The sequence below is a fragment of the Heterocephalus glaber genome, unplaced genomic scaffold (assembly GCF_053883595.1).
Source record: "Heterocephalus glaber isolate CG9 unplaced genomic scaffold, H.glaber_assembly_v1.0 deba00001504, whole genome shotgun sequence".
Taxonomy (NCBI): Eukaryota; Metazoa; Chordata; class Mammalia; order Rodentia; family Bathyergidae; genus Heterocephalus; species Heterocephalus glaber.
The window spans coordinates 19,675,628-19,700,121 of record NW_028258324.1 but is presented as its reverse complement, the minus strand read 5'-3'; the positions used below and the strand labels follow the sequence as shown (position 1 = coordinate 19,700,121).

The 24,494-nt window shown below is 39.1% G+C and overlaps 1 protein-coding gene across 3 annotated transcripts in view; it reads left to right on the top strand.

Moving 5' to 3' along the window:
- Positions 1 to 24,494, top strand: part of Slc9a9 (solute carrier family 9 member A9) — a 611,274-nt gene that overhangs the window by 485,786 nt on the left and 100,994 nt on the right. Inside the window, exon 15 of one of the 3 annotated variants that reach the window (XR_015440848.1) lies at positions 5,088 to 19,043. The exons of the other annotated variants lie outside the window; for them this stretch is intronic. The gene's annotated coding sequence lies outside the window, so the exon portion shown is untranslated. Of the gene's footprint in view, positions 1 to 5,087; positions 19,044 to 24,494 lie in introns of those variants that run through there. 3 annotated transcript variants of the gene reach the window in all.

Sequence of the window (24,494 nt, the reverse complement as noted above, 5' to 3'; positions counted from 1 at the left end):
TATGACCTCTTGATATATCTGTATTTTCAGAGACAAATTATCCATTTGGCATTTGTGTTCATTCTATTGTCCACCTAGAGCCCTGCTGATGTGTCCTGTATAGGTTAGGCCATGCCAGCCACTGCCAGGGTAGAGATGAATCCCTGCCCAGAGATCAGCTGGCCTGACCTGGACCTAAACAATAGTTTCATGAATCTAAAAGAAATGGAACTGTTCAAGTTTCATTTCCATAAAAGCATATTATGTAGATGAGGCATAATAAAGAATTGTTAGCAAATATAAATATAAATATAAAGAATTGTTAACAAAAGGAAAAAGAATGTATAAGCATTCAAACACACCTGTATCCGCTAAAGTTCTCCAGAGAAACAGAACCAGACCAGTAGAGGTAATTTACATATGCATATGTATTTACATATAGTTTTATTTCAAGGATGGGATGTGTACAGTTGTAGGGGGCAGCAAGTGCCAAAGGACAGGATCTCCATCTGGAAACTCAGACAGGAGCTGGTTTTGCAACCTTGAGGCTGACTCCCTTCTTCCCCAGGGCAGCCTCAGTTTTGCTCGTAAAGCCATGTAACTGATTGGATAATGCCCATCCACATTATTGAGGATTATCTCTTTTACTGAGAACCAATTAACTACAGTGTTAACCACATCTACAAAATGCTCACAGCATCGAATTCAATTCAACTGATACCCAATATTCAGACCCAAAGATAGAAAGCCCTTCATACTGCACCAGAATTATCAATAAAACCACTGTTGATCATATAGTTTGTTCTATGTTATTTTTTAATAGTGTAAGTAATTCACACATATAGTCCCATAAAGTTTTCCCCAAACTACAGAAAACACTCATAAAAACATTCAATGAGTCTGAACAATGCCCAAGCACTATGTTGAGTGCTTTACATTTAGCATTTCATTTCACCACCCCAGCTCTGTAGGAGATTGGAAAGGTCTAGAAAACACATACAGCAAAATGGATCACTGATTGGGTCAGCCTCTGTCCAACAACCTCAGTCCTCGTTTGAGAGCATTGTTAGAAATCCACAGTGCCAAAATTGATGATTAATTCATTATGATTCTATGTGGGTAGCAATTCTGAATCATACAGTGCAGAACAGAAATGGAGAAGTGGGGAGATGAGAAGAAACAAATGCTCTGTCATCAGGCACACAGTATTCCATGTAATCCTTATATCCACTTTTTCTGTTTTAATTTTTGTAACTATCCTCTTTGTGATGGGAGGAAATAAACTCCCAGATTAATTTAAATACATTTCTTAAGTTTCCATGACTATCCAGGTCCAAGCCCAGATCTATCTCACACCAAAGTGCATAGGTATATTTAATCTTAATGATATGTCCATAATATCATCTTCTATCTGTGAAACCCCACATCTCAACATGTGCAGAAAGTCACCCTTAAAGCAGTGAATAATTATGATTCCTTACATTATGTAGTGCAGAGCTTACATTTCAAACATCTGTTGACAATATATGGACGATAACAATGTTAGAGGACTTTGCTGGTCTCCCACAGTGCAGCATCTTAGAGAAGTCCTCAAGATTCCAAGTCAGATCCTCAACTTCTCAGGGGAAAAAGTTCAATATGCCAAAGACCCCAAAAGAGGTTCCTTCTGTCTCATTAGAGATAGATACATTCTAGTCAAATTCAAAGGAAGCAGATGCATAAACCAAACACCAGATTCCTAAATCACCACATCTCCACTGGAACAAATCTCTTTTCCTAGCCATGAGAAGGCTCTGGTTGCAATCTGGTCCCTAGCGTGCTTGCTTCAGCAGCACATACACAATCTGGTCCCTAGTGTCCCTTCTCTCCTATTCTTGCTCCTGCCACTCTGCTCAGATACCTCCGCCTTCCTCAGACACACCAAGCCTATGTCTGTGTCCAGAGCTTTGCACTGGCTCTATGTCCAACATTCAGCACCTTTGTCTTTCACTTCTTTCATTCCACTTGTCACTGAGACCTTTGTGACTCCATATTTAAATTAGCAGTTCCAACAGGAATGCTAGCTCAGTCCATTCCTGCTGTATCCTTGTACTGTAACACTTACCACCACCTGGCACAGTTATGTACTTTGTTTTGTCTCCTCTAACCAGGTTATATGCTTTCTAGGGACAGAAATTTGGGTCTGTTTCTTGACTAGTGTAGCCTCAGGGAATAGGACAGTGCCTGGCATGCAGTGCAGACTCAATAAATATTTGCTGAAGGAATTAATCAATCAGGCATACAGGCAAACAAGCAATATTTTCTATCCAGAGCACCTTCATTTCAGATATTGATGTAGCAAGAAAAGCCAATTAATTACACAAAGGTTACTAAGTGAATCTAAAAGCAGAGTGGATAATACTAGTGTTTTCATCTGGGCTCCTTGCACAGACACTACACACACAGCTCCACCCTCAGTGTCTTGCTCCCTAGACAGAGACGCCACTCTCAGTTGTTCTCACCGACCTCCTTCCCGTGGTTGGTTCTGCCTACCTTAGGTCCCCTCACCCCTCAAGGGAGAAGGAAATGATCATTTTTCCTCAATCTTTTGAAAACAACCACCAGAATTTTATAAGTTTAACTTAGTAGGAAACTTTTTTTTTTTTTGGTACCGGGGATCAAACTTGGGACCTTGCACTTGCAAGACAGGCACCAGAACCACTGAGCTAAATCCCCGGCCCTTTAGTAGGAAACTTGATAAACAACACTTCTAGGAATCTACAGTTCCAAGGCCAAGTTTCCCATTATTGTAATACATTTATCAATTTAATGCAAGTGAAGTTTTTTAAAAATTAAAAACAATTTAAAGGAAAACATAAGTGACCCAGACATTAGACTTAGTAACTTAAGTTTTGTTAGTACAACTGACCTGGTAAATTCAAGCCTGGCTCTGGTTTAGAAGCCATTCTCTGTATGGGTGACTTTGAATACATCTTATCTCACCAATCATCATGATTTTATTAGCAGCAAACTCCAAATTTACAGCCCCTTATCATCTTCACTACAATCACTACATCTTCACTACAATCTCATATAATGAGGTTAGAAGCAGAAATTGATGCTTCCTTATTCATATTTTAAGACATCAGATAAAATTATTTGCTTAGATTCATGTTACAGCTGGTATGGTGTGGGAATCCTATGTTGCCTTATTCGTAGGTGACTAATGATCCTGTTGCACTGTCTGTTTCCTTGAGTCTCTTCCTAGTCTATCATTTGTCATCTCTCTCCTTAAGCATGTGTACATATTAGTTCCACAAATGTGAATGACACAGGATAAAAATGACTTTTTCCAAAATAAAAAAGGGGCAATCTAAAATCATTTTAGCACTTCCCATGTGCTGGAATCAACTGAAAATAAGAGTTTATTGTGTGGTTGCCAACATTTTACACAAGCGTAAAGAATGCTCCAAGATAACAATGGATTGGCAAGTCATACAACAGCAGAATTACATAAAGCTGTGCAGATGGACACAGGCTTCCTTCCCGTCATTGGCTTGGAATTAAGAGTCCACTGTTACCCACACAATTAAAGACCCATGGCAAAGTGTGGATGCTGGGGAGCTAGCATTTTCTATTTTGAAAAGTCTGCAGGGAAAGTGGCGGTTATCAGACTCCTCCCTGGACCAAAGTGTGACAGGTTGGGACTCCATTCCAGGAAAATAAATATGAATGTCAGGGTTATTCAGAACAATACCTGGAACCGTGTATCTAATGGATTTAAATGTAATGGCATTTTAATCTTTAAAAAATAACTTTCTCTCCTAAAACTTGACAGAATTCATTATATCCCACATAGTCACGCTTATGTTAAATCATAGGTATGAATTTTATGATCATCAATTTCCATTTTAAATGATGATCACTGCATTGCAGATTTTCCCTATTCTGACTAGTTGAAGCAGCTATGAATTATTTATTGGCATAGTAAGGTGGCTTTGTGAATCATTCAAAGTTTACCTCACAAGAAAAACTCTCAGGGGAATAAGAAATGTTAGTTCTGTGATCCTTGTTTGATAAATGAGGCAACTGAGCCCAAAGGAGAGAAAAGACTCATTCAAAGTTTCAGGTGGACTTCGAGTCTGCATTCATAATCAACAGAAGAGTGGGTTGCATCCACCTGGGAAAGCCAAGGATCCTGGCTCAAGTTCTCTGTCCACTGGTAGCATCAATATGGGTACAACCCTATTGTTGCAAGTGTACCTGGTGTGCAATTGATTTTTAATGTGATAGCTTTGGTAGCTCATCAAAAGCTTCACCAGTCTGGGGATAAGCCATGTTTTACTTACATTAGTAAGCAGGGGAGGTAGCAAAGGATATAAGTAATCCTTTGTTCAATGCATACTTTAATGAGCCTACTGTGTGCCAGACAATATCCTAAGTACTAGGGCCCAGCAGCAAACAAAATAGGGATGTCTTGGTTTTTGCCACATTGAAATGAGTCATGGCCACAAAGTCCTTTGAAATCATAACAAAGGAAGACACTGACATCACCAGAATTAAGGGATGGGGGGCAGATTCTTTAAGGGAGCTATAAATCAAAATCACTTGGAGCCCTCACTCACAAAATATAAACAGATAATTCCCAAGTGGCTTCAGAAAATACCAAAATTTCAAAATATTTGAGACAAAAGCAATCAGTTTTTAAAAGGCTCTCTGTAAATATATCCCCTAATGGCTCCCTCATCACAAGAGTGTGCACATGGTATTCTATCTGCTTCCTCCCAGGAGCAGGCTATAAAGAGGAGCCAGGACTGCACTGCACAGTAGCAGTTCAGCTACCACTCCCACCCCTGATTAATCCACTGGGTGTCCAGATTGGCTTTTGGTCATCCTTGTCTTCATAAGTGCTGCTGTATAAAGATCTTGCAAGATAGCTTTTGAATTAGAACCCAAGTAAAGTAAAATTACAATTCCCTGAAAGAAAATGCCAGCTTCCCAGACACTTGTTCTCATGACCTCTTAGTGGAAAGCAATGCAAGGGAATTTTAACAGTACCTGGAAAGATGGGCTATCTTTTATTCAAGTCATAACATGGATCTTCCATAATGTCTTCTTCTGTGTAACAGGAGTAATACATATCATCCTCTGTTGTGACTGAATCCATCAGAAAAGTTAACTACTTACCAAGACAGCTTCCTACTGACTGTAACTCATTCACTATCCTCTCAGAATCAGAATATTTAAAACATTCAAGTAGTGCGGTTTTCTCAAGACCCTGTGGCCTAAATACATGGCAATACATCATAGTTGGAATATAACTCTTCTGGAGACCTGGCACTGACTGCAAGTATTCTGAACAGGATGGATTTCATTATGATTATAAAAAGTTGTGGAGTACCAAGATGATAACTGAGTTTTCTACAATGATCCTAGGATTTTTACATAAACTTCAGCATTCCTGCATTGTTTTGCCTTTCTCCTGTAAAAAATAAGTAATATTTCTGTTGAATGAGAATTCTTTCACATTTCATCTTCACTTTAAGCAAACAAAGTGGAAACTAGATTTACACAGACAAGAAATCAGAAAGCAATCCCCCCCCCCTTTGTAGAAAAGGGAACCACAAGATAAATTCCTTTCAATCCAACTCAAAAAAATCTATTCAGTATTTTCTATTCAGAAAAGCATTATGTTGAACTTTCCTAACTCATTCATTGATTTCTACATGTATACTAAGACCCTGCCTGCCAGTCACTGTCCTGGGCCCTAGAAACACAGCCATGAACAAATTCTCGCAGAGCTGACTCTACAGTATGGTTCTGCTTCTGAACTTCTGATTCACAGATGTCTTTTCAGGAACATATATGTGGAATAAAGAGAGGCACACTTGGACATTCCACTGTTGGTTTTTATCAAATAGAGAAAAGTCTGATTTTGTGGTCAGGAGTTAACAGTTTTGTATTATGTAATTTTAGGAAAATTATTTAACTTTTCTGTGCCTCATTCTCTCATCTGTAGAAAGGAAAGTTAATAGAAGCCCCAACCTCAGAGGTTTGTTTTGATGATTAAATGAATCAACACAAAGCACTTAGAACAGTGCTCAGTAAATGTTAGTTATGTTATCATTACTACATACTGACATCCATAAGAAGCATCATGTAATGTATTTAATATTCCATTGTCACTTATTATCCATCAGTAAATCAAATTTCCATTGTGTTATATTCTGATAATAGGTTTTAGATGCAACAGCTGTGTGTTAATACCATGAGAAAGTTTGTAGTCTCTGTAAACAAAAGGTTTGACATAGGCTATAAGTCAGGCACAATTCTTCTGATATGATCTTCAGTAAATGGCTGTAGCTAAGTTGTAAGGTGTCCTTTTGTGTCCTATGTTCGGCACATGCAATTGTTTCATTTATGATTTTTCTCAGTTGTGGTCCATCATCCCATAGTTATTTTTCTGGAAATTATACCACAGATAGCAATTTTGACTTGATAGAGAAGTGCAGCAATTTTTCTGTTTCACAATGGAAGCAATACAAGCCTTTGATGATAATTATTCCTCTTGTCCCTTCCTGTGATAAAGGAAATCTTTCAATTCTACCTTTCAGGTAAAACTGTGGTGTTTTGCCATTAGCAGTATGATGCTATATTGAAAATTTCTAAGTCAGTATTGAATCATTTTATTAGAAAAAAAGTGAAAAGAAGAAATGTTAAGACTTACAAATAGATATTACCTTAATGTTGCCAGGATTGAATTTCATTTTAATATTTCTTCCTCATAGGAAAAATAATTTTGTTGAAATTTTCTTTAATTGTTACTTACTCACACCTTCTCAACTATAGCAGCCAAAGTATTTGCAGGCTGCCAATGAATTTGTGAGCTACCAGAGACACATTATCAGCATGGACTGTGGCTGTTGGCTGCACATATTATCACCTGACAATGCGACAGAGTCCTTGGTATAGCTCATGGACTGCAGTTATTCAGCACTTGTCTGCATTTGAGGTTGTGGTAGGCACCACACAAAGCTTATGGGGCAGGTGTGGCTCTGCCTTAATTAAGGTTGATTTCACAGGGTAGATGGTGATGATATATTCTCAATGTATGTCAAGTCACCTCATAAATAAGAGCAGGCAAAAAGATAAGTGTACTGATTGCTAATGGAAGAAAAGCTAGTTGGAAAAATAAATACTGTTCTTCCAAGTCAAATGGGAAGGAGTCCATAGAGGAATTGGGACTTTCTAACATGAAATCGAATAATAAAAAGGGAGGGAAAGTATTCTGAGCAGAGAGAATAATGCAGAGGAAGATTCTATGACATGTGTGGCATGAATGGATGAAAGAGAGCCTGAATAAATCTACCTGAAAGGTGCAGAATTAGAAGAAAAGAGGGGGTCTCTAGAGACAGTGGATAAGCCCCTGAAGCAAAACAGAAAGCTCTTATTCCCAAAGCCTAATGTATTCAGAATTCTCTTTCATTGCTTTTTTTTTTTTTCTTGGTACCGGGGATTGAACTCAGGACCTTGCACTTGCTAGGCAGGCACCAGAACCACTGAGCTAAATCCCTGGCCTTCATTGGTATTAATTTTATATTTTTGTTTGGTGGTTCAGATGGCTAAAGATAGAGTGATGTGTCACAGTCCAAAGTATCCTTTAAAGTTTCCTTCCTTTCACATACTATATCTGATTCATTCCTCTACCAGCCATTTTCAGATACTTACACATTTAATGCTTCCAAAATTGAGTTTAGTTTTAATATTTTCCCCACAAAAAATTTTACTTACATTTTCTTCAATTTCTTTAAATGAATTTCATTTTAATACTTTTTTTTAGAAAAAAAAATTATATGCCTTCTAGCTTCCTCTGAAACCACAGCCATAACTAAGAAATGTTGATGCCCTCAAGATGCTAGCATCCCACTGAGGCAGACACAATAGCCACCAGTGCACTAAGAACTATCATAAAGTTCGGAGCAAAACATGTTGTCTTAGCCACTACAACAAAATACCTTGGACTGGTGGCTTGTAAGCAACAGAAATTTATTTCTCTCAGCTCTGGAGGCTGGGAAGCCAAAGATCAAAGTGCCAGTAAGTTCAGTGTCTGGTGTGGGCCTGGTTCCTGCAAAGTTCGCAGAAGCACCTTTTTGCTTCATCTTCCCATGGTGGAGGGAATGCACAAGCTCCCTTACATCCCTTTTATAAGGGCAGTGCTCTCCAAACTTAGTCACCTTCCAAAGACCTCCACTTCTTAATGACATCACCTTGAGGATTAGGTTTCAACATGTGAATTTGGGAGATACAAACATTTAGACCAGAGCAAAAGTTATGGAAGACAGAGGGATACAGTCAACTAAGCAGCTTCAGTGGGTTGGGGAAGCCACGTACAGAACATGGAATAGAGTGATAAATAGTCAGAATCCATAAGGATCAGGGTTATATTGAGGCCATGCTCTTAAGTGAAATAAATAGGACACACATGTGTAAATACCAAATAGTTTCTCTGGTTTGAAAAACTAAAAGTGTAAATAAGGATCAAAATGTATAACTGATAATGTGAAATAGGAAGAAAAGGTCTAAAGGAGTAGGGGAAATGGAAGGGGTAGGGGAAAGGAAAGAAAGGAAAAGAAAAAAAATATGAGAAAAGAAAAAAATGGAAATGAAGTCTTTGTAAATAGGGAAGGGTTGAGGGGGTGAAGGTAGGGCAGGGGAATGGGGAAAAAATAAGAATCTACATAACGAGCAGGGCTGAGGCTGTGAGAGATTCTCTGACAGTGAAAACAGATCAGGCAGAAACACAGACAGGGTGTGGGGCATTTGGACAATGGCAAGCATTTCAGTGCAACTGGTAGGAAATGAAATAGTACATACAGACCACACATGTCAGAGTTAAAAAAATGATTTTATTTCTTGACAACAGGGGACCAATGCAAAACTTTGAGCGCAAAGTCTACAATGCAGTTTGTTGTAAAGAATAGGATTAGTGGCCAGGTGGAAGGTGGTGGGTCAGGGAGAACAATAAACTGAAAAACACCCCTGACAGTTGCTCCTAAAACACCTACCAGTTCTCTATGTAGATAAAAATGAGGACAAGAATGTTCTCATTTGACCCAATGCATGTTGAATGTTCCAAAAATCAATGTTTTAAAATATAACAGTATTGTTTCATTAAGAGCTTAAGTCTTAAATTTCCACTAATAAAAAATATGCAGTGGTGTACTTAGTAGGGTCAGTGTCTATCAAAATGTTTTCCAGCTGAAAAGTCTTTCAGCTTATCTTTTGTTATTTGGTTAGCTATCCATAGCCACAAACGAGAATTTCTGACAGAAACTTAGTCACTTTTCTCTTTGCTGAGATAAAATATTCAACACCCAAAGTTAAAGCTTACAGTTTCAGTCTCTAGTTGGCTGGCTCCAAATCAGGGTGGAATGGTAGAAAGGCACTGCAGGGGAGAAATAGTCCATGGTGTGTCAGGCAGACAGAAGGCAGCAAAGCAGCAAGCAGCGACCAGCAGGCAGTAACCTAAATCTGTTACAAACCTTTTCTTGTTTTGGGCCCAACTCAAAATTAGTAGCTTTCTGAGTCACTCAGTAAATGGACCAGAACAAAACACCTAAGTGAGGATTGTGTTGCCTCAAAAAATCCAAATAGGCCCAGTAGGCCTTGTGCTTCTTTTTTGGTAGTAGGGGGAGCCAGATGCAACAACTTATCTTTTACCTTCAACAGGATGTCGCTACATGGCCCACACCACTGGACTCCTAAAAATTTCACTGAGGTGGAAGAACTTGAATTTTAGTTGGATTTATTTCCTATCCTCTGCCTCTCAAATGTTTTACTAACATATTCAGAGTGGTTGCTACCTCCTGCTCAGTTGGCCCAGTCAGCATAATATCATCAATATAATGCACCAGTGTGATACCTTGTGGGAGAGAAAGGCAATTAAGATCCCTGCAAACTAAGCTGTGACACAAGGCTGGAGAGTTAAGATAATCCCGAGGTAGGACAGCAAAGGTGTACTGCTAGCCTTACCAGCTGAACACAATTTTTTTCTGATGGGCCATATGGGTAGGTATGGAAAAGAATGCATGTGCCAAATTAATAGCTGCACAAATACCAGGAGATGTGTTAATCTGCTCAAGCAAGGATACTGCATGGTACAGCAGTTGCAATCAGACTTAACACTTTATGATAATCTTATCATCATTCTCCAAGACCCATTTGTCTTCTGCACAGGCCAAATGGAAGAATTTAATGGAGTTGTGGTAGAAATTGTCACCCCTGCATCCTTCAAGTCCTTGATAGTGGCACTAATTTCTGAAATTTTCCTCCAGGAATGAGATATTGTTTTTGGTTTACTATTTTACCAGGCAAAGACAACTAACTTATTTAGCCTTTCTAACCATATTAGCCCTGATACTACAGATTAAGGAACCAATGTGAGGATTCTGCCAAGTACTAAGTATGTCTATCCCAATTATGCATTCTGGAACAGGGAAAATGACTATGTGATAAGTTCAAGAACCTACTAGACCCACTGTGAGTTAGACATTTGCTAACACTCTGTTGATCACCTGACCTCCGAAACCTGCTACTCTTAGTGATAGGGAAAAGTTTTAAATAACTTAGTAGATTGAATACTAAGGTAGTTGTAGAAGCAAAATAAGTAATGTGTTCCTTTAAGGTTTGCTTTTCCTGTAACTCTCATAACTCTCATTGTTTAAGGTGACGGTAATCTGACTCTTTAACCAGTAACTTCATTAACCTAACAAAGTTGCAATGCCTGGCTGAATTTACAATGTATATGTGCCTATCTTGTGTCTGTGACTTATAAATATGAACTGGAATTGTATTTACACATCAAAGACCACTAGGGATGAGATAATGGCTAAAAAGGATATAAAAAGGGAAACGCTGAACAAAGGGGCTTGGACACTGACCAGAATGGTTTCTGGCGGTCCCACCCGCTTGCAAGTAGAACTTTTATTATTTTACCTGAATTCGGTGTCTCCATGTATTTCTTTCCGAGATTGTTGGGACATTTGGTTCCCTGACCAGGAATTGGGAATGAAATAGCCCTTTTGGGCATCAGCCCAAACCCCACTGGAGGGAACGGCTCTCTGTCTCCTCAAGAGGAAAGGCTTGCCCCTGGGACTAATTTCCTAGGCTCCTCAACAGGACACGGTGACACACTCGCCAGCTGTGGATCACCCAAACCCGAGAGGGAGGATGACAAAAGGAGGGCTGCTGCTGCTGGTGTCTCCTCTGTCTCTTTCCTTTGCTGGGTGAGAAACCCCCTAGTCATTAACTTTTGGTTTTGTTTTGGTTTTACTTTGTGAATTTGTATTTTGTAACTTTGGACAAATACAGCGCAAGGGCCTGATCACCCCTTGTGCTTTGCCATTTGGGAAGACAGCTCCTCCCATTTGTTTTGATTCACTTTGTGAACTTTGGGCAGAAATAGTGCAGGGGCCTGATCACTCCTTGTACTTTGCCATTTGGGGAGGTAGCTTCTTTTATTTGTTTTGGTTATAGTTAGGGGGGTCACTGGGAGAGAATGTGATAACTTCTGAATAAATGTGTGAGTGAAAGAGTTCTGGATAGGAGAGTGAGTGAAACAAGCTGTGGAACACGACAGAGGGGGAGGCACTTGTGCTTAGAGTCCTCCCTGAGTCACAGAACTTGTGTGTGGTCTGTCTTTTGGTTCTGTGGTTGTGTTTAACAAAGACACAATGGTGAGCTTACATGACAGCCCACCTTAGCCTGAACGGACCTTAAAGTGGCTGAGAGGCCCGCAGCCAGGCAGGTGAGTGAGTGATCCCCCACCTTTGTTTGTCTTGCATCTCCATACAAGGGTACCCATACACACACCAACACTCTGATTGGCCAATCGTGGGGACAGAAACATCTCGTCCTATTGTTTTGGAATGCATGCTTAAGAATTTTAAGAAAGGTTTTACTGGAAATTATGGTATTAAGATGAAACCCCAAAACTTAGGGCCTTTTGTGAGTTAGAATGGCCCAAGCTTTGCCTAGCTTAGCCAAATGAGAGATCCCTAGATGAGAGTCTCGTCTGGTCTGTCTGGCTAACAGTCACCACCCCTGGATGGGAACATCCAGACCAATTTCTCTATATTGATTTATGGCTCAAATTGTGCCACAGAAAGCCTCCTTGGCTTCATATGTGCACCCTGGAAGCAAAAAGCAATATCCTGATCCTCCATCAGAAAGGAGACAATGCTGAAAAGAAACCAGTCCTTTCAGATCCAGATCAAGAGAATTTAGACTTTCCCCCTCCTTTTGAGTTGCTAAATTCACAGGTATGGAGGAGGTGGGGACAAAAACATAAGAACTACTGGGCTTTAGAGCACCAGAGGTTGCATGCAGTGGTCAGACTCAGAGAGGATCAAACAGGGCTTACACTCAAATTGGGAAAAAAAAAATGAAAAGAGAAAATAAGTAATGGATTGAAAACAGCTAAGAAAGCTCTGACGGTCATAAAACAAAGCCAGAGAAAGTAAAAAAATTTTACAAGAGGAATCAAGTTACAAATTTTAGCTAATTGATAAATGTATCTGTGTTTCAGTTTGAGTTGCTGTTTAATTGGTGTGCTTAAAATATTTCTTGTACATTGCAAATTCTTCAATTGTAATTATAGGGTTAACTTGCTCTTTTCTGTACTTTGTTGATAAAAAACACAAGTTTACTACTGTTCTATTGGCAGCCAACCAAATTTAAAGTGTAACAATCTGAGAACAAAAGAGGGACACTTTAAAATTTTAACACCTAAAGACAAGTTTGTGATAAAAGACCTATAGTAAGTGAGATAAAGAATATTAAAAAGCTATAAGTAAAAGAGATACAATTTTGATATAAAAAAATTTTTGTATGTTTGTCTTGTTAAAAAAATAAAAAGAGATGTACAAGACCAGAAGGCCTAGGTATGTGAAAAGATGTGTGAAAGTGATTTAGCAAGAAAGTATGTATGTTTGTTTGTTGGCTTCAAGTTTGTTATGAAAAGTTTAAATATGTTTACAGTGGTTGTCATCAAAGGGTTAAATTCTAAATATGTCACTATAATATGTGTACATTGGTTTAAGAGCCAACAGGTTACAATATGACCTCCTCTGTAGTGAGTTAGGAAAAAAGCGACTGTTGGGAAAAGGCACAAATATGTCAGACCAAGGTGCGGTATTTGAGATTTGACTTAAAAAAAAAAAAAAAAAGACAAAGGAGGCCAAGTCCAGAGAAAAAGAAAGTCATTTATTCTCCACCAAGACCCCTCCAAAATGCTTCAATTATTTGATTCCATCTTTGCTACCCATTGTCCTAATTGGGAGGACTGTAAAAAAACTTTGTAGAACTTTGTTAACCTCTAAAGAAATGCAGAGAGTTTTAGGAGAAATTAAAAAGATTAATGCCCCTAGAATGTCAGGAGACACACAAAATCCAGATGCTTGTCATGAACAGCAGTTTCCAGTAAATATGTGGCCCAACTGGAATCCCAATACCCCAGTAGGCCAGGAGAGCTTAAAAAAATTATTGAGAGCCCTTCTGGCAGGGATACAGGTTGTGAGTAAAAGACCTACAAACATGAGTAAAGTGTCAGAGACACAACAGGAGCCCAATGAGAGCCCTGAGAAATTGTATGAGTGGCTCTGAGAGGTCTACAGAATGTACACACAATTTGACCCTGCTGTTCCTGATAACCATCAGTTAATCAATACAACCTTTGTAACTCACTCAGCTCCAGACATTAGAAGAAAGATTCAGAAGCAAGAAACTTGGGAAGGCATGAATATAACTCAACTGTTGCAATTAACTAGGAAAGTGTATGTGAACAGAGAGTCAGTGAGAGAGAGAGAATGAGCAAGGAAGGAAGATAAGCAAGATAAGAAAAAGCCAGATACATGGCAGTGGCTATGGGAGCCAAGGAAGAGAAGGAGGAAGAAACACAGGGAACAAAGTCAGAGGGAAAAGAGAAGAAAGGTTTTAAATGTGAGGACTTAGAGTGTGACCAGTGTGCATATTGCAGAGAGAAAGGACATTATAAAAACAAGTGCCCACAGGTCAAAGAAAAAAAAAAGCAGAAATTAAAGGGAAAAAAGAAAATCATTTACTTTTATAGAACAACAACAAAAAAAAAGCTTTTAAAAAACTAAAATTGACTTTGGCAGCTGCCCCCACCCTAGACATACCAGATGTGAAGTGACCTTTTACTCTATATGTGACTGAGAAAAGCCATGTAGCCCTTGGAGTGTTGACCCAAGAAGTAGGCCCATGGAATCAACCAGTGGCATACTTGTCTAAGAATTTAGATCCAGTAGCAGAAGAGAGGCCTCCTTGCCTTCAGGCCTTGGCAGTCTCAATTTTACTAATCCAAGAAGCAGACAAGCTAACTCTAGGTCAGGAACTGACTGTGCAGGTTACACATGCAGCCTTGAAACTATTGAACATAAGAGGGCATTGATGGCTCTCAAATAATTGAGTTACTCAGTACCAAGCTCTTCTCTGTGAGAACCCCTGCTTATGGTTTACTCCTGTAAAAGCTTTAAATCCTGCTACCTTCTTGCCCATGGAGACAGGCCCTCCTGCTTATGACTGTTTGAGTGTCACCAATGAGCTCTTTTCCAGCCGCCCTGACCTACAAATGACACCCTTGTCCAATGTTGACCTCGTTCTGTTCACAGGAACAGCTTCATGGAAAATGGGGTTCATCATGTTGGATATGTGGTAACCATGAAGGATGAGGTGATCCTAGCCAGGGACCCTTCCTAGTCAGCACAGTGTGCTGAACTCTGGGCACTCATACAGGCACTCCGATGGGCAAAGGGTAAAAAGGTAAATATATATATGGACTTTCACTATGCATTTGCTACATTGCACATCTATAGCATGATTTATCGAGAGTGAGGTCTTCTCATGGCAGAAGGGAAGCAAATTAAAAATAAACAGGAAATTATACAGTCGCTAGAGGCAGTGTGGGAACCTAGCAAAGTTGAAGTAATACATTGTTCAGGACATCTGAAAGGCAAAGACTTCTTTGCACAAGGTAACAATAAATCTGACACTGAAAGCTGAGAAAGACTACTCACTCAAAGCCCTTCTCTCACCTCTCTGGAGGCTGGTGAGTCAATGCACGGGTGAAGAATGGAAGCACCAACAAGGATGACATGGATTATTGTGTTGTGCCACATCACCACTGCTTTAAGTTTCTTTGTTTTTGAACTGTGGGTCTTTAAGCCTAGTGATTAAAAGTTTGATGAACAATATGTGACTTTTAAAATGGTAAAATGGGAACTGGAAGGCTATCTGTTTACAGTATTCTTTGATGCCTGCCCAAAAGAACATTATGGGGGACCTGGGGTAGCTTCTGACTGTGGGGGCTATTCTAATGAGAAATTATATTGCAAAGAGAAAACACAAGTTTGGATCAACTGCTCTCTTATTGGATGAGCCACTGGTAATTGTTTCAATTGTAAACAAGGTCAGTGTAATCCTATATCTATGTATATGCCAGCCCCATGGGATCCTATTTGGCTACAAGGAATAATATATTTCATTAGGACAAGAAATTAGAAATCATCTTGAGGAAATTCAAGATGCACTTCAGGCTTTAGAAACCCAACTAGATTCACTGGACAATGTCATATTACAGAATAGGCATGCTCTCAATTTGCTAACAGCCCAAAAAGGAGGGACTTGCTTATTTCTTGGTGAAGAGTGTTGTTATTACACTAATAAATCTATTGTAGTACAAGAATCACTAGACAAACTGAAAGATCAGATGGAAGCACTTGATGAGGAATTTGGTATAGCAGAGCCATCCTATGGGATTAATTTTACTTGGGAAAGATAAAAAACTAGATAGGACCTCTTCTGAGTCCTCTTCTTGTTATAATATTAATGTTAATGTTTGGTCCTTGTGTCATCCAATGGATTTCAAAATTTATACAGCAGCGCATTGCTGCAGCTCAACACTACCAAATGCTAGTGTTAAGAAATGTAGATAAGGGCCAGAGATTTAGCTCAGTGGTTGCACTGCCTGCTGCACAAGTGCAAGGACCTGAGTTTGATCCCTGGTACCAAAGGGGAAAAAAAAAACAAATGTAGATAAACTGGATAGAACTTATAATGGATAGAAGAATTATCCTGAAGTAAACAGAGGGAGGAATGATAAGGAAAAGTTTTAGATAACTTAGTAGATTGAATATTAAGGTAGTTGTAGAAGCAAAATAAGTAATATGTTCCTTTAAGATTTGCTTTTCCCATAACTCTCCTTGTTTAAGGTGATGGTAACCTGACTCTTTAACCAGTAACTTCATTAACCTAACAAAGTTGCAATGCCTGGATGAATTTACAACGTCTATGTGCCTATTTTGTGTCTGACTTGTAAATAGGAACTGGAGTTGTATTTACACATCAAAGGCCACTAGGGATGAGATAATGGCTTAAAAGGATATAAAAAGGGGAACACTAAACAAAGGGGCATGGACACTGACCAGATCGGTTTCTGGTGGTCCCACCTGCTTACAAGTAGAAATTTTATTATTTTACCCAAATTCTGTGTCTCTGTGTATGTCTTTCTGAGATTTCTGAAACATTAGTGGAGAGCCACATGACATTTTGGATCTCCTGGAATCAGTATTAGTTCAGAACCAGTCACCAGTAATTGCCAAAATGTCTGATCATTTACCTTCCCCTAATGTACAATTACTCTGGCAAAAAGCCTCAGGTCCCTTTGGAGAAGGCTAGGAGAAAGTTGACTGTATAAATTTTTGGTGGTATTCCAGGGTCCTTCTTCACAGGGACCCAGCCTCCTCTTTATTCAAGAGGTTCTAGAATCTTGCAAACTGAGATGGAGATGTTTGGGAGGAATCTGATGAGGATGAGGATTAGTATCATCTCAGCTTTATGAAGCACTTGATGTTTGCAAAGTGCTTGTACAATTACCAATTATCATAATGTTCATCTAATGAGATTATTTTGCCAGAGGGAGAGATTTCTCCACCCACAGTGATGGAGGCATCCCCACCCCTACCTCCTGTACTGTTGGCCTCTCCTGCTGTGTGTATATATATATGGAGGAAACTAATCCTGTGTTGACCAAGCATGATGATGCTGACACTCCTCAGGACCTACCCTCACCACCCACTTTTGCCTCTAGGCTATAATCAGGCTCAATTCGCAGAAGGCTCCTAAGAATGAGGTACATAGTGTGACCCATGAGGTGATCCACTATTCTCCCAAAGAACTTGAGTTTTCTAACTCTTACAAGCAGAGGCCTGATAAGCAAGTGTGGGAATAGATTTTATGGGTGTGAGATAATGGTAACAAAAACATATACATGGATCAGGCTGAGTTTGTCAATATAGGCCCATTAAGCAGAGATTCTGAATTGAACATTGCAGCTCCTGGAGTAAAGAAAGAGGTTAAGACCACCATCCCAGGCTCCTAGGGCAGTGAAGCTCAGCCAGTCCCAGAACCTGGAAGGAAGCTCCTGGCCTCCATCCCAGACTCCTAGAGCAGTGAAGCTCAGCTGGTCCCAGCACCCAGAAGGAAGCTCCCCCACTGCCATCCCAGGCTCCTAGGGTAGTGAAGCTCAGCCAGTCCCAGCACCTGGAAGGAAGCTCCCGGCCTCCATCCCAGGCTCCTAGGGCAGAGAAGGTGAGCCGGTCCCAGCACCCAGAAGGAAAGCTCCCCACCTCTATCCCAGGCTCCTAGGGCAGTGAAGCTCAGCCAGTCCCAGCACCTGGAAGGAAGCTCCCTGCCTCCATCCCAAGCTCCTAGGGCAGAGAAGGTGAGCCATGTAGGCACCAGAAGCACCTCCCCACCCCTGCTGTGGAAATGAAAAGACACATAAACAAGCCTCAAAAACAGACTTCTAGATCACCTACAGCAACCCCAAATGGAAACGAGATGGAACACTCTGATACTCAACCACCTGGACTCTCTGAACTGGCAACAAAAGAGGATCTGGGAAAAAGGAAATCAGAAATAATTACTCAGATAACAGCAAAGATTTTGCTCATGGTGAAAGACATGATTAATAAATCTAGAGAGGACAAAGATAAAAAAAATACAGGATCTGAGGAATATGATGGAATCCCAACATAGGAAACAAATGGATTCCATAAAACAGATGCAAACAGATTTCCAAGAGATTAAAAACTCCATCAAAAGTCTGCGCAGCAGAATGAACCAATGTGAGGATAGAATTTCATATATAGAAGATAAGATTGCAATTAGTGAGGAGGAAAAGAAAAATTGCTTTAAAATTGTAAGGGAACATGAGAAATCAATCCAGCAGCTGCTAGACAATGCAAAGAAGAATAACATAAGACTGATTGGAGTCAATGAAGAAAGGAGAGAGTGCAGATGACATAAAAAACTCTTCACAAAAATGATGGCAGAAAACTTCCCAAGGAGGGGAAAAGAACTTGACATACAGATAAGTGAGGCATATAGGACTCCAGCTAGCCTTAATCAAAAAAAAAATCTACTCATAGGCATATAATAGTTAGGATTCCAGAAATCCAACAGAAGAATAAAATTCTACAAGCAGTGAGAGAAAAGAAACAAATCACATACAAAGGAAAGCCCATCAGAATCACAGCAGACTTCTCAATGCAAACCCTCAAGACAAGAAGAGCTTGGAGTGATGTATTTCAAGCCCTAAAGGAAAACACCCTCCAACCCAGATTGATGGACCCTGCAAAACTATCTTTCAAAACTGATGGAGAAATAAGATACTTTCATGATAAAGAGCACCTCAGGAACTTCATGAATACCAAACTGGCACTCCAAAAAATTTTAGACAATACCCTAGGAAAAGACAATGAGGATCACAACCCCAGGAAACCCAGCAGAATGAATCCATTGGGCATGACAAATTAAACACAAAGGGGGAGAATCCAACAAAAAGCAAAAGTCATGACGAGGCTTTTAAAACTTTTGACTTCATCTCCCTAATGAGTGTATAATTCAATCTTATTATTGTACTGATTAGTATTTTTCTGATTCTAGAGTTGCACACCATTCCTTGTGCTATACTGGCTGTTTATCATCTTCTTATGTCTACATTTTAATTGGGTTTTCTATTAATGAGCTCTAAGAATTCTTTATATATTCTGGTCATAGGTTATATGCATTGTAAATATGGTCTGTTTAAGGACTACTTTTCATTTTAATGATGTCATTTAAAGTTCTAAATTTTGATGGAATCTCATTTATCAATTTTTTTCTTTTATACATCATGGTTTTTGTATCCTAGGTAGTTCTTGCCTACCCTGAATTCATAAATATTTTCCCTTATAATTTCTTCTTAAAGTTTTATACTTTTAGGCTTTCTTATTTAGGTTCATAGATCCCTTCAAGTTATTTTCACGTATGGAAAAAAGGGTTGAGGTTAATTTTTTATATGCGGATACCAGGTGTTCTAGTGCCGTTTGCTGAAGACACTATCTCTTCCTCGGCTCTTGAATTGAGTTTATATTCTATAAAATGCTAATGTTAAATAATCTTTCAAAACTCAGTGGACCATACATGTGTGGTTCTATTTCTAGATTCTCTGTGTTATTCAAATGATCTATATGTCTTTCCTTACACCAACACTGCCTTGACTACTGTAGCTTTAGAAGAAGTCTTAAAATTGGGTGATAAACTTTTTCTGACACTGTTTTTGTTTTTGTTTTTGGCTTTGCTAGGTCCTTTGTACTCCTACATAACTTTAAAATTTCAATATCCAGTTCTTCATTTATAGCAAGTATACACAGACCTGAATTTTTATATATACCTTGTGTTTTCTAATCCTGCCAAATTCAAGTACAAGTTCTAGGGGCTCCTACAGATTTCTTAGTATTTTCTCTGTAGATGATCATTTCATCTACATATAAAGATTTTGTTTCTGCCGTGCCAATCCTATCCTAGTTGTGTCATTTTATTGCCAGACTATTTTGGTTTAGACCTATGTTTCAAAGTCTAATGGACAGATGAAGAGTAGGCATACATGCCCTTGTTCCCCACTTTAGAGAGAAAGCATTGTATCGTCTCCATTCATAGAAGGAGTTTTTGTTGGAAGTATGGAGTACATGACTTTGATCTGTTGAGAAGGTTCTGTTCTACTTCTAGTCTCCTGATAGCTTTTACCATGAACAGCTGTAGAATTTAGTCCAATACTCTTTCTCCAACTAGTGACAGGATCATATGGCTTTCTCCTTTCCTCCAATAAAATGATGACTTTTGGGGGTGGATCTTCCAATGCTGAACCAACACTGCCATCCCTATAATAGAACCACTTTCTACATCCTGCCAGATCTGACTTCTAAGAGTTTGTTTTGTTAAACAAATCTCTATCTATGTTCATACTTTTTTCTTCTATTATCTTTATCCAGTTTTAGGATTAGCACAATGTTGATTTCCTAAAATGAGGGGAGAAGTGTTCCTTCTTTTTTCTGCTTTGTTTGATATAATTTTTTAAATGTTTATGAGCCTGCTGTTGTCATATAGGTAGGTTTTGCAAGCTAGGAATATACTTTCTTTAATAGGTGCTATTCAAATTTTATATTTCCTCCAGAGTTAGTTTTCAATAATTTGTCTTCTAAGTTACTTCTTAGAAGTTGTCAAATTTATTTCAAAACAGATTTTTGTAATATGCTTTTTATATCCCTTTAAATTCTGTAAAATCTGTGGTAATGTCTCCTAGATCTTAATATTGTAATTTAAAAAATGTATAACTGATATTGTGTAAGAGGAAGAAAAGGTCTAAAAGAGCAGGGGAATTGGGAGGGGTAGGGGAAGGGAAAAAAGGGAAAGGAAAAAATATGAGAAGAGGAAAAAAATGGAAACAAGGTCTTTGCAAATAGGGAAGGGTGGAGGGGGTGAAGGGAGGGCAAGGGTAGGGGAAAAAAAATAAGAACCAAGAGACTCATGTAATGGTACAAGATCCCAATGATGAATGTAACTGTATTTTATACCTAAAATGTACCAATAAAGTTAATGGGGGAAAAAAAAGAAAGATGTTAATAGTTTATTTGGTTGGTTTTCAGAAGTATGGATCAAAAGATGGCCCACTGTGAATAAGTTAGAGATGTCTGGTAATCCATGATTTATTCTTGATGAGAGGATGCAGGAGCTTAGGGAAATGGGAATGCGTCAGTAGATTTGTCATGTCAAACCTAATCTGCCACACTGGGATGATCCAGAAAATATACCTTTCACTAACACCTTGAGAAACAGATTCCTGAGTGGAGCATAGAAGTTTTAACTAATCTAACAGAAAGTATGAATTAAAATTAACTTTCAAAGAAAGCTGCTTTTTGTTTCTAAACTAGTAAACAAGAATGCCAGTAGCACTCAAACACTCAGCTTCCTGAGGCAGCCTCTTTTCAGTAAGAGCTGGGGCCTTGGGCTTGTAAATCTAGAGAGAGAAACATAGGAGAGCTAACCTCTTTCCTAAGGAAACAGACACATCCTGAAACTGTTGCTTTGACGTCCCTTGAAGCCATTTCCTTGGAATTCCTTGAAATCCACCAGTGTGTTGGTTTTCACTGACCTGTTGCCCCGTAAACATGGCCAAAACAGATTTCTATCTCATACAGGGTGCTAAGTAGATCTATTCCCCATCATTTTATATGTGTTTAGTAGCTAGAACAGAAAAGGCTTAACAGCCCTGTCACTTTTCCTCACAAGTTTTTCCCAGCAACTGAAAACTCTTCCTTCTGCTCCCTCAGTCTGCCCTAGCACTTGGGCTGCAGGTGCCAAACGCTTTGCCCTTCCTTCTCCTACTTCATGTAGCCGCTGAGTCATATCTACACTACAGAGTTGGTTCTCCCAGGAGCAGCAGGCTGGTGTCAGAAGAGGTGGATGACCAAGGCTGGCTGTCTGCACTGCGGGCTCTAGATGCTGAAAGAAGAAGGAATCCCTAGGGCATTATAAGCAGCTACCTCAGCTCCAGCAGTACAAGCTCAAGACCCTGGTCTTTAACTAGTTTGACCAATGTTTTCCCATTTTTTTTCTTTCATGCTTGGTTTAAAGTCCTCAGGCCTTCTCTAAACTGAAATGTTCAGAAGATGAACATTATGGTAATTGGTAATTGTACAAGCACTTTGCGAACATCAAGTGCTTCATAAAGCTGAAATGATACTAAATTCAGAGACAGGTTTATAGGCCTGAAGGCCCTCAGACTCACTGTGCAGATATATACAAAGAATTTTATTACATTCTTGTTATTTTTAAATTCTTGCTGAATTCCTGATATATTCAAGATTATGATGAGCACAAAAGTCTTTTCTCATTCTACAGACATGGTTTATTCCTCCCTATGTCTTCAGCTAGCACAAATCTCATTCTTTTGAAAATGTCCCACTGTGGAATGGATATCTCCCTCCCATGAGTTAGCTCACTAAAAATCCTTACCCTTGGCCTTCTCCCAAGTAGAAGCTGATGTTCTCTGGCTGAGGCCCTTCCTTCCTGGTCCAACCTTGTAAGAACTCTGTTTGGAACTGCAGATTAATTTCTGGTGAACAAATCTCTCTTGCTAGCTCAGTCTTTTGCAAACTTTGAAAATGTTTTCAGGCAATTTAGAAGAGATAGAAAAGATTTAAATCAAGTGTTTTTAATTGATATTCAGGACTTATTAGTGCTTCTCAAAACCAGTTCAGTGGGTTCCTAACTAAAAATGTTTTAATAAATGAAAGTGCATTGCAGAATTAGAAGTAAATATTATTTTATAACACTTGTTTTGGGGTGTTTTGGGTACATTTATACTTTCAGTTGTAACATAAAATAAGTTTCTTTCTTTTTTTTTTTTTTTTTTCGTACTGAGCATTGAACTTGGGTCCTTGCGCTTGCGGGGCAGGCGGTGGAACCACTGAGCTAAATCCCCAGTTAAAATAAGCTTCTTAATAGGGTTGTGATCAAAAGATTTTGAAACCTTGACCAATGCTGACATCAAGTCAATGCAGTAACTCTCAAACCTTTTCCTCCAATCACTTTAAATGCTCAGCAAGTTGGGCAAGAAACTGTAAGAGCCCAGAGTAGAAAGAGTTGTAACTCATTCTGGGTTTATTTTGGAAGAGTGCAGAAATGTTGTATTTGAGCTGGATTTTAAGAAAAAGTTAGAAGTTGACGAGTAGACACTGGAAAGAGCCAGAGGAAAGGCCTAGTGAAGGAGAGAGAAAAACAACATGGCTCTGTGAGCAGAGCAGATCTGTTTGCAGATCTGACTGCTTGTCCTGCCTCAGCCCCTCAGCTGTGGAATTCAGGTTTCAGACCCTCCCTGAGCCACTATTTTCCAATGAGTAAAATAAGTATAGTTACATTTGCTTCCCCCACAGAGAAACTATAATGTTCTAATGGAATAAGCTAAATGAAAACACTTTGAAAATTATCAAGTACCAAACAAACACTATGTGCTTATTAATTTTTTTAAACAAAGCAAAAATTACCAGTAAAGGTGAGAAGGAAAGAAATATTATATGTACTGGGGATAAAGTAAGGATTGAAGCTTAGCACATTTAAGCTTAGCACATTTTCTAAGTGTTAGAAAAGCAGAGTTTACGGAAATCGGTAAGGATTTTAAGTATCAGGTGAAAGTGTCTGGATTTGATTCAGTAGATAATGAAGAATCTGATGATTTGTAGACACAAGAGTGACCAAAGTCTTGTTTTAGAAAGATTGATCTAACATCATTGATTAGAGAGAAATCACAAGGTTCTAAATTACAGTAGTTGCAATGGAAACAGAAAGAAATGGTGCAAATGCCAGAAAACCCTGGCCCCCAATCTGTAGAATTGGATACAGTGTTACTAGGGACATCAGGGCTGCAGAGAAAGGGTGAGGCAGGTACCACTTGTAAGGACATGGAGCCCAGGTGACTGTGTAGTTCCAGCCCTGGTGACTATAGTCTGCTTCTGGCAATCACAGAGATGGGGAAAGCAGAAGGACTGTTCTCCTGGGGAGAAGGTGAGGAGGTTGACTTCCCCACAGATAGAATCCTATTTATGTAAGCCTGCTCCATTTTCTTGCTGTGCCCATTTTTCTTTGGGATACATAAGCCACTTGCTCAGTCTTGACTCCCAGATGGAGTTCTCCAGACTTCGGATTGAACTTGCTTTTTCTCTTTGAGCCTCTCTTTCATAAAGGAATGCTCCATGATTAATATTCTACTCAGAAAGCCACAGAGCGTTTATTTTAGTATTTTGTGCTAATTCAGTCTCATCAACTTGTCTTCTATCTGTAGACTTCACTTAAATTAACCACCAGGGTAATTTGTGTTATGAATATAGGACTATATCCTACCAAGTTAAGTTCAGATGCATTAGCCTGGAGCAGCATAGAGCATGAGTCAAATAACTTGGTTCAGATCTTTGTCACCTAACAGCTATATGATATGGGGAAAGTTACTTAAACTCCCTGAACTTTGATCTCCTAATCTGTAAAATGGGGATGATGACAATGGTAATAATAATAATATCTATCTTACAGGACTGTGGTGAGATTCACACTATAATATTCAGCGTACCTAGCATAGGATA